Here is an 11,659-nt window from a genome sequence, read left to right as displayed (position 1 = left end):
CACATCTAAGCTCCCACAAGTATATAATGTAGCAACAAGAAACAAAAAAACTAGGAAAAGACCACAAACAGAGTGGACATCAACTTATATGTGACATAACTATGTCACATCTAGATGTGTCCTAGACAGACCCTTAAAAAATTGTCCGCCAGTTTTCGTTTCTTTTTTCCGGGAACGCGCGTATTCTATTTAAAACCACTGCTATGGAGAGATTTTTTTACTCCATTATAGCCTCTTGTTTGATAGAGTTTCTCGCGTGTCGCTCTCTCACCCTCTCCATATCAAAACAAGATGACAGTGTCCACTCTATCTCTCTCCTCACAGGTGGTCATAGATCCGGCCGAATCCCATCCGCTGCGGGAGGTGAGGAGGTGCAGCGTTGACGTTGTCGCCGTCGGCGACGGAGGAAGCCGATGCGCACCGTCCTCTCGGAGCCGGCGCTGGCGCGGACGAAGATCCTCCGTGCCCTTGTTCGCTGCCGTGGTGTGGGCAGATCCCGCCCGCCCGCCTAAACGACATCTCGCCCACCTAAGGTATAACTTCTTGTACTGCTCCAGCTCCCCAGGTCGCTACGTGCGGGTTTTCTTCTATGCGACTACTCCCCAGCTCCCCATGCATAGTAGCTAGGGTTCGTCGTCTGGTCGAACATCACCTACTAGTACTACTATTATAGAGGAAATGCCACTCAAAAAGTTGTCCTGATTTATGCCTCGGTGGAGGTATACATGTTGTTTCGACAAAAAGTACATGGTGGTTGTGCGGTCATTGTCCATATGGTGGTAGTACTATCACTGGTTAAATGAAGAAATGTTTTTTTCTCGGGTATCCTGGTTTAGTTCTCATTAAGATAGTATGATGCTTCTGTTTGTTGGTGTACTTTTCATTAATTCTTATTGACAATTGAGATGTTGTTGCTAACCCTTTTTTATAATTTTGGAAACAGCGATGCGTGTCTCCATACCCGGGCATGTCTTCCTCAATTTTAGTGGAACTTCACAAAATTGGATGGCCATTGTTGTTCTGCCTCACTGTCCTCTGCCACGTGGTGCTTCCTTCCTCGAGCTTGATTACTGAGAAGAAATAGACCACAGTGAGGATTTGTCGAACTTCTTAGGTGCCTCACCCAAACTTGATGCCAAATGGATGATGCATCACCACGATGACCTATCGATGCTCATGGTTGCACCTCATGGTTGCGTCGACTGGTGAAGTTGATCAATTTTCGACGAAAAACAAGCTGTCTTCCAACAGTGCTCTTTGCTTGTTACGCACAAATATGATATCCTTCGTCAGTTCACCTTGGTTGCATTGGAGACGCAGTCGTCTTTCACGTTGGTGCAATTTTATCACACAATTGGCTATGAACCAAATGTTTCCTCGAAGAAGGATCGACGTTGGTACTAAGAGCATAAGTTTTGTATTGATTTCTAAGCCTTCTCACAACTTTGTCTCCAGCTCCCCTGTAATTTTATTTGTCCAACTATTAACTTTGATTTAAAAATGGTGTGGACTGAAAACCCGGATGGACGTAGTAGCCCTCCATTTTTATTTACTCCGCATATTAGATTTGACTGAAGTCAAACTTTGTAATACTCTCAAACCTTTCCGATAATTGAAATTAAATTTCTTTATTTGTACACACTCTCACACGTTTCCGATAATTTGGCGCATGTGTGGTTGTTCACTTAAGGGAGGGTAGTGTACCACACGTGAAGGACATGAAGTGCGACTAGGACGCGTGGGCGTGGATCGTTAGTTCATCGGAAGTAGTACTAGTTTTCTTCACTGTACATTAAATAAAGAGTTTCGTTTCGTACTTACACAATTTAAAACGATTGTTATGGAGAGAATAAGAAAACCACTCCACTATATTTTAGTCGTATACACGAGAGTACTATATGGACGCAACTTCATTGACTTAGTGCACCTGCCTTTGGATTTACGACAGGTGGGCCCAAAATGTGGCTGGCTCACCTGTCATATAGCCAAAAGCAGGTGCAATGAAGGCACCGGAGCTCAGTCCGTACTACAGTAGTATATATATAAGCGGGAGCCTCAGTGCTTGTTCACTAGGGTTTGCACTCTCCACATGCTCGCCGCACTACATATATGTTACACGCTGGAGGCTCAGCGTTCATTTGCTAGGGTTTTCTATATTCACAGTCTCTCACCCTCTCTTCACCAGATCTAAACAAGACTGCGTTGGCCTCTTATCTCTCTCTCCACCCTCACAGCTGGTGAAAGAGGCGTCCGTATCCCATTGCACCGGGAAGGGGAGGAGGTGCAGCGTTCACTCTATCGCCTTCGGCGAGGGAGGCAATCCACTGTCGGCTGCGCTGTTCTCTTTCACCCAGCGCCTGTGTGGGAGGGCCACTGACCCCTTCTTCCTCACCGCCACACGTAGTGTGGGCAGATCCGGCCTCCCGCCGCATGCCTTGCCACATCCCGACGACCCTAAGGTATAAGTTTCTTTGAAACCGTCGTTGCTCTAGCTGCATGTGGATCTTTTTCGATCTGTAGTCGAATCTAGGTCTTAGTTCAAAGAGGAAAGAAGGGTGCGGTGGGCTGGAGCAAGAATCTAGGATGTGGTTCAATGAGGAAAGGAGCGGCAGAAAGTAGTATAGACTGGCTATCCATCCGCTTTGTAGGTCGAAAAGGGAAAAAGGGGGTAACCCAGTACACACATCTGTAAGGAACCGATCCTTTGTTGAAAAGGGAAAGAAAGTGGGGGGTCGGGTAGTTTGTGCACGACTAGATTTGCTGCCCTCACATAGGAAGAAGGTTCAAAGAGAACAAATATGGGACCAGCGCATATATGTTGCTTGGCTACATACTCTGCATCACCCATTTATACGTGTGGACGCACATGGTGCTGGCATGTCCCACGCAGCTATTTTGCTATTGTTAATCTCAGAATTAACTACTGATATGTTTTAAAAGAATTTCTCTATTAATATGAATCAATGCAACTGTTTTAGAAATGCTACTGTCCTATACTTTGTTTTCCATCAAGATAAGGTAGATGCTTCTTTTTGTGGCCGCATGTTTCATCCTCCTTTATTGGCCAGTAATTGTTTTCTGTTTAGCCTCTTAAAACAGGGATATCTATTCAACTTGTTGCTATAGAAAACTTAAATGTCACACCGACAACTTTGCTTGATTTCAGTGCAACTGCACAAAACTTGATTGGATTTCCTATTCGTGTTGGTAGATTCGTATTTTATCTTGGTCGTCTCATGAAAGGTCAGTACAGGCCTTCATCCACATGATTGTGCAGTGTGCTTTGAGATGCTGTGCTACCTGTATTGGTACTGTTTTAAATAAACGATGAATTGAAGCTATTGTATTGCTGTCTTTTCCCATTAAGTAGTGAATAAAAATGGGACCAACCCAGAAATGATGCTTGTTGCTTTGTTACAACAAATTCAGCATCACCCCCTTTATAAGCCATTAATTGATGCCACTCTCAGAATTAACTACTGAATCTTATTTCAAAACTGCAACACTTGTTAGGGATTGGCGGGATTACCATTTTTGTGGCCGCATCTTTCATCCTCCTTTATTAGCCAGTAATTGATTCCTTTTTTGTCTCTGTTTATACATGGATATCTATTCAACTTGTTGCTATTGCGACATTTTGTTTCGCTACACGCAACACTTTGCTTGATTTCAGTGCAACTGCACAAAACGAGATTGGATTTCCTATTCGTGTTGGAAGATTCGTATTTTATCGTGTTCGTCTCATGAAAGGTCAGTACAGGCCTTCATCCACATGATTGTGCAATGTGCTTTGAGATGTTGTGCTACTTGTATTGGTACTGTTTTAAATAAATGTTGAATTGAAGCTATTGTATCACTATCTTTTCCCATTAAGTAGTGAACAAAAATGGAATCAACCCAGACATGATGCTTGTTGCTTTGTTACAACAAACTCTGCATCACCCCCTTTATAAGTAGATGGAAGCACGTACTGTTGTTGCGCCCACTCTCCCGTGGAACTATTTATGCTTTTGGTTAATCTAATGCCGCTGGTAAATTTAAGCAATGCCACTCTCAGAATTAATTAACTACTGAATCTTAGTTCAAAACTGCAGCACTTGTTAGGGATTTGTGGGATTACCATTTTTGTGGCCGCATGTTTCATCCTCCTTTATTGGCCAGTAATTGATTCCTTTTTTGCCTCTGTTAAAACAGGGGTATCTATTCAACTTGTTGCTATTGCGACATTTCGCTTCGCTTAATTTTGGTGGAGCTGCACAAAATGAGACCGGATTTCCATATATGTGTTGAGATCTCTCTGAGATCTTCTTCACGAGTTGTTTCAAATCTTGGTCTTGAATGGTCAGTACCGACCTTCCTCAGAATTAACTACTGAATCTTAGTTCAAAACTGCAAACACTTGTTAGGGATCGGCAGGAGTACCGTTTCTGTTAGGGATTGGCCGGAGTACATGTTTAAGAAATGTATTGTTTAGATAATGTCTCTGTTATTATATATTAGTTATAGACTTACAGTGTTTTACAAATGGTACTATCATGCTTTGTAGTTCTTTCTACATGTTTAACCAAGGTATTGTTAAGATAATGTCTCTGTTAAAATGAATCAGTCGCATTGTTTTAGGAATGATACTTATCTGCTTTTTCATTCTTTATACATCTTGAAACAAGGCATTGTTAAGATAATGTCTCAGTTAATATGAATGAATCACACTGATTGAGAATTGCTACTCTCCTGCTTTGTTTCCCATTAAGATAAGGTAGATCAGTAGATGTTTTTCTTCTAGGAGTATAAGTCATCAACCGTTATTTCTCAGTAATTGTTTCCCTTACACCTTTTGTTGCTTACAGGGATATCAAAATTAAAGCTCGGTTTTAACCGGACTTCGATTTTAGTTCAACTGCACAAAAGGAGCCAATGTGCCCAAGGCAAACTGCTGCATTACTGGGTCCAGTTGGTCGTTCCACTTTGCAGAAAGAAGCAGTCATTGTTTGCGCTACATTACAGAAGGAATGACCGAGAAGCTTTACAGAGTATTAGGCCTTCCACTATGTAGGCCAAAAGAGGTGCAATTTCACCTTTTCTTAGTTTGGCACCGAATCCCTCCATTGCTACAGCCGGTGCTATAAATATTAGACACAAGTGACATGACTAGTTTGCAGAGACCATTGGCAATTTAACAACACATGGAGTGCCCTGGGCAAGAAGTGCCCAAACAAGTACAAGAAGCGACAAGACTCCACGATCATAGGCATTACATATTTTGAATGGGAAAAGCTTGTCAAAGTTTAATCATTGATGTTAGCAAGAAGCGACAGGACTCCACGATCATAGGCATTACATATTTTGAATGGGAAAAGCTTGTCAAAGTTTAATCATTGATGTTAGCAAGAAGACGTTAGTTTAATATATTGGAATTCGAAAACCTTGTCAAAATTTGCTCATTGATGTTAGCCAGAAGACATGCTTTTGATATTTTTGAGTAGGACGCTAAGGGAGTCCTGGATTAGGGGGTGTTCGGGTAGCCGGACTATACCTTCGGCCGGACTCCAGGACTATGAAGATACAATATTGAAGACTTCGTCCCGTGTCCGGATGGGACTTTCCTTGGCGTGGAAGACAAGCTTGGCGATGCGGATATTCAAGATCTCCTACCATTGTAACCGACTTTGTGTAATCCTAACCCTCTCCGGTGTCTATATAAACTGGAGGGTTTAGTTCTGTAGGACAACTTCATCACACAACAATCATACCATAGGCTAGCTTCTAGGGTTTAGCCTCCTTGATCTCGTGGTAGATCTACTCTTGTAATATCCATATCATCAATATTAATCAAGCAGGACGTAGGGTTTTACCTCCATCAAGAGGGCCCTAACCTGGGTAAAACATCGTGTTCCTTGCCTCCTGTTACCATCCGGCCTAGACGCACAGTTCGGGACCCCCTACCCGAGATCTGCCAGTTTTGACACCGACATTGGTGCTTTCATTGAGAGTTCCTCTGTGTCGTCGCTTTTAGGCCCGATGGCTCCTTCGATCATCAACAATGATGCAGTCCAGGGTGAGACTTTTCTCCCTGGACAGATCTTCGTCTTCGGCGGCTTCGCACTGCGGGCCAATCGCTTGGCCACCTTGAGCAGATCGAAAGCTACGCCCCTGGCCATCAGGTCAAGTTTGGAAGCCTAAACTACACGGCTGACATCCGCGGGGACTTGATCTTCGAAGGATTCGAGCCATAGCCAAGCGTGCCGCACTGTCTCGATGGGCATGATATAGCTCTGCCGCCGAACAGTGCCTTGGAGGCCGCACACGCATCGGTTCCGACCATTGATTCGGAGCCTACTGCGCCGATCGAGGATCAGCGGTTGGACGCTACCTCAGGGGCTGCGATCTCAGAGACGATCGAGCCGAACTCCAGCCCCGCACTCCGCATGGCCCGTGACTCCGAGGAGCCGGATTCCTTTCCGAACTCCGAGCCCCCCACGCCCCTGCCGATCGAATCCGATCGGGCGCCGATAATGGAGTTCACCGCCGCAGACATCTTTCAGCACTCGCCCTTCGGCGACATCCTGAATTTGCTAAAGTCTCTCTCTTTATCAGGAGAGCCCTGGCCGGACTATAGTCAGCAAGGATGGGATTCAGATGATGAAGAAATTCAAAACCTACCCACCACCCACTTCGTAGCCACTGTCGACGACTTAACCGACATGCTCGACTTCGACTCCGAAGACATCGACGGTATGGACGACGATGCAGGAGACAACCAAGAACCAACGCCTATAGGGAATCGGATAGCCACCTCATCTCACGATGTGTACATGGTGGATACCCCTAAAGGAAGCAACAACGAGGAAAACGGGGATGGAAAGAAGGATCGATCTCTCGAAAAACAATCAAAGCGTCGGCGTAAACGCCGACCCAAGCCCCGCCTCGATAAAGACCCAGCCATAGAGCAGGATGAGCCGGTAGACGACGAGCATGCCTTCGAGCAACCGTCCCAATAGGACAACCCGGATAGAGAAACCGAACATCCCCCCCCCCCCCAGCAAAAATGGCATTCCGGACGACCCTACGCCGGACAAGCCCACGAAGCAGAAGAACCTCCAGAAACGGCTTGTTGCAACCGCACGCAGCCTGAAAAAGCAGAAGCGGAAGCTAAAAACTGCGGAAGATACACTCAGGATCAGATGGAGTAAAGTAATCAATACCGCAGACAAATACGGCGACAGTCGCCACACTAAAAGCTATCCGAAGAGAAAGCTACTGCCTGAATTCGACGAGGAGGCCTTAGAGCCCTCGCATTCCAAAAGTGAGAAAGCCACACGGTCGGATCAACGACCCCATGGCCAGCATAAAGCGGCAAGCAGCGCCGCACTTAAGCCGGCATGCGACCCACTTAAGGATTCGCATCATGGCCCAGCCAGGTCCATTTACGGGCCAAGAAAGCAAGCTCTCGTAAGCAATGCAATAAAGCCATTATCAGAATCCGGCACACCCAAATACAGGGGTGCCGCACACCCCCTATGTTTCACCGATGAGGTCCTGGATTATGAATTTCCAGCGGGATTCAAACCCGTAAACATAGAGGCATATGATGGAACAACAGACCCTGGAGTCTGGATCGAGGATTATATCCTCCACATACATATGGCTAGAGGAGATGACCTCCACGCCATAAAATACCTACCCCTCAAGCTTAAAGGGCCAGCCCGGCATTGGCTCAAAAGCCTTCCTGAAAACACAATCGGAAGTTGGGAAGAGCTCGAGGACGCTTTCCGAGCAAATTTTCAAGGGACCTATGTCCGCCCTCAGGATGCAGACGATCTTAGTCACATAACTCAACAGCCCGGAGAGTCAGCTCGACAATTCTGGAATAGATTTCTTACTAAAAAGAATCAGATAGTCGACTGTCCGGATGCTGAAGCCTTAGCGGTTTTCAGGCATAATGTCCGAGACGAATGGCTCGCTAGACACCTCGGCCAAGAAAAGCCAAGAACAATGGCCGCACTAACAAGCCTCATGACCCGCTTTTGCGCAGGAGAGGACAGCTGGTTGGCAAGATGCAGCACCAGTGACCCAAGTACATCCGAAACTAGGGATGGAAACGGAAAACCGCGACGCAATAAGGACCGTCACCGGACTAAGGAAAAAAGTCTGAAGAGCACAGCAGTCAACGCCGGATTCAAAAGCTCACGACAGAATCAGAAAAAGCCGCCCCTCCAAGATAACAGGGACGACCTATCCAACCTAAACAAAATCTTGGATAGGATATGTCAAATACACAGGACTCCCAGAAAGCCTGCTAACCATACCCACAGAGATTGTTGGGTTTTCAAACAATCCGGCAGACTCAATGCCGAACACAAGGGGCTCGACACACCAAGCGAAGACGAGGACGAACCCCAAAAGCAGAGTACCAGGAAACAAAAGAATTTCCCACAAGAAGTAAAAACAGTAAACTTACTCCACATAACAAAACATGCGGCGCCCATAAAGGTACGCGCCCCACGGCCTATCCCAAAGGAATCCCACCACTGGTTGTCAAAACTAATCATCTTCGATCATCTGGATTATTCTAGAAGTATCAGGAACCCAGGCTGGACTGCCCTGGTACTAAATCCAATAATTGGCGGACTCCAGTTTTCAAATGTCCTTATGGACGGTGGCAGCGAACTCAACCTAATATATCAGGACTCAATCCGCCACATGGGGATCGACCCAAAAAGAATTCGCCACAGCAAAACCTCCTTTCAAGGAGTAACGCCAGGTCCGGACACCCATTGCATGGGGTTTCTCTGGCTCGAGGTTATTTTCGGCTCTGTCGATATCTTCCGTCGCGAAAAGCTGACTTTCCACATTGTCCCATTCTCAAGTCGCTACCAAGCACTACTGGGACACGAAGCTTTCGCCCGCTTTAATGCAATACCGCATTATGCATCTCTTACGCTTAAGATGCCCGGTCCACGCGGCATCATCTCCTTAAAGGGGAAGCAGTGAGAACACCTCCCTCAAGCGGAGGATTGTGCAGCCGCTTTAATAGCCCCACAATACAATGGCTTCACCAGCGAGAACATCGGAACAGGTCATTAAGACCACAGACCCGGATAGACGAGTCCGGCACAAAAGTATTTTTGATAAAGGCTTAGTGGCCATATACCCCTGGAATAGGGGCTTCACACATATAAAATAAGAGACAATAAAGCTCAATTTTTCATATTTTACTTTACACTTTGTTTATTTCATATAACTTTTGTTCGGCACGCCCCTTTTTCAACTTAGTTGCTCTCTTTTTACAGATGAACGTCGTGCTGCTCCCGTCCAGGATACGGCACAACAGAGACACAGGCGCAGACGTGCAGTAGGAACCCGTTCCAAGGATTCTTTTCAGATTAAGACCCTATGTAAACCTTTTTTACTGTCTCTTGTTGATACACATCCCCTGGTTCTATAACCAAGGAGGAGGCTGGCGTCTTGGCATGTGGCCACGTTAGAATTCTTGCGCGTACCTGGACACTAGGGGCTTATACCTCAGAGCGTTACCTCGCCCGCTCTCATAAAGACCGAATACCTTAGGGAGTGTTCGGCGTCGCGAGTTTGGCCTTATATGCAACAGCTCCGAGTCATGATTTTGGTCAAATGTTGGGTTGCCCGGCTCCTGTGTTCGGCCGCCTTACGTTCCGCTCTATCGGCTAAGGCGGCACCAGGAGAACTACTGCGATTGTGCCCTGGTTCGGCCAGGCGAGCACCTCAGTAGAGAAAGCCGAAAACCGACTGTCATGATATGGCGTGAGACTGGTCAACTACTCGATGACTCTCCGGAATCTGTAGGATTCCTCCACATTAACGAAGGGACGTTTCCCGGCCAGGCACATACGCGCCCCGAATTCGGGCAAGCGCAGTCGCCACCAGGGGCTACCTAAATAGTCCCATTGTCAAGCTCCTATGGCTAAGTGAAAGTGTTAAAGCATTATAGTCCAGTTGCCTAGCTCGCTGCGCTATCACCTCCTTTGTAAGACCAAGACGTTGGATTAAGTGTGAAAATGTGCCTTCTGCGAGCACCCCCACACTATGTGCGTGGGGGCTGAAGCCAACGACCGCAATCTTTCAGATTTTGTATATATATCTTAAAACGGCCGCACATGAGGTGTTCCAAATACTTGAAGGCACAAGTATAAAAGGCTACTACAATTCATCAAAATATTGCTTTATAATTACATATGCTATCAGAACATAGTATCCTTCGAGCACTGCGCCTCTATTACACGAGCGCCTTCAAGGACTTCCTGAAAATAGTGCTCGGAGGGTACTCGGCTTTTGTCCGAATCTCGGGATGCAACAACGGTGGTCTCCATCTCTGCCCAGTATGTCTTGACACGGGCAAGAGCCATCCGTGCGCCCTCTATGCATGCTGACCTCTTCATTGCATTGATACGTGGCACCGCGTCAGGGAATTGCTGCACCAAGCTGAAATAACTTTTCGGCTCCGATCTCCCCGGCCACAGATGACCCATGACGTACTTCATGGCGAGTCCGGACAATCTATTCAGTTCGGCCCATTGAGCCAGACGATCGTCCACTGCCAGTGGACGCTCTGGATTCTGGAACTGTGACCAGAAAAGCCTTTCCACTTCGCGATCTTCTTGATCTCGAAAGTATTTGGTCGCATCAGCAGCACTCGCTGCCAAATCCAAGTAGGTGTCCTCCGCACTCCACATCCGGTCCAACGGAGCAAACTTCGGATCGCAAAACTTCCTCCGCAGCATAAAGGGCTTTCCAGCCGCAATCTGTCTGGCCTGACGCAGCTCCTCCTTCGCAGCTCTCATCGCAGAGCGAGCATCCTTGGCATCAGCAATGACCTTCTCTAAGTCCGTCTGTCTCGCCCGGTCTTCTTTCTCAAGAAACTTGCAACGGTCAACAGCACTTTTTAACTTCACGGCCATCTCCTTCTTGCTTCGGCAGTGAGCATCCTGTTCGGCTCTCAGCTCTTCAAGGGCCTTCTCGGCAGCCGCATCACTTTTCCTGGCTTGTTCCTTAGCTCGGGCAAGTTCCGCCCGAAGACTCTCCACGCCGGCCGCACCATCTGCGTCAAGCACACACATTGTAAGATACTGGCATAAAGCTCCTCTTAGCAAATGCCGCCCGAGGAATTGCATACCTTGAGCCTCATCAAGCCGCTCGTTGACGAGCGCGATGTCGGCATCCACCACGTCAAGTTGCCGCTTTAGTTCGGCAAAATCATCAGTTCGGCTCGATTCCGGACACTTCGCCACCTGTATACAAAGGCGACATTTTAGACCTGGGATTATGATCCTCTGTGCGCCGTCAATTTTGACAACGCACAGAGTCTCAGGGGCTACTATCTACACAGGGCGGATCTTGTTTATGCGCAACTGACAAAGAAGTACATTATCAAACATACCTTAAAACCCGTCAGCAAACTTCTGACGGCCTCATGCAATCTGCTTTCTGCGGACGAAATCCTTCCAATCACCGTACCCATCAATGCACGGTGCTCCTCTGAGATAGAAGCTCGCCCCAGCAGAATCATCAGCTCCTCCGACCGCACGTCGGACGGTGCCGGACTCGTCCTATGACCTCCATCATAGGCCGGACGCGAAGAACCTTGGGGGGACATATGGCTACCTTCCACCCCTGCCGGATTCGG

Source organism: Triticum dicoccoides, chromosome 3A (genome assembly GCF_002162155.2).
Source record: "Triticum dicoccoides isolate Atlit2015 ecotype Zavitan chromosome 3A, WEW_v2.0, whole genome shotgun sequence".
Classification (NCBI taxonomy): domain Eukaryota; kingdom Viridiplantae; phylum Streptophyta; class Magnoliopsida; order Poales; family Poaceae; genus Triticum; species Triticum dicoccoides.
This window is presented reverse-complemented; position numbering follows the sequence as displayed.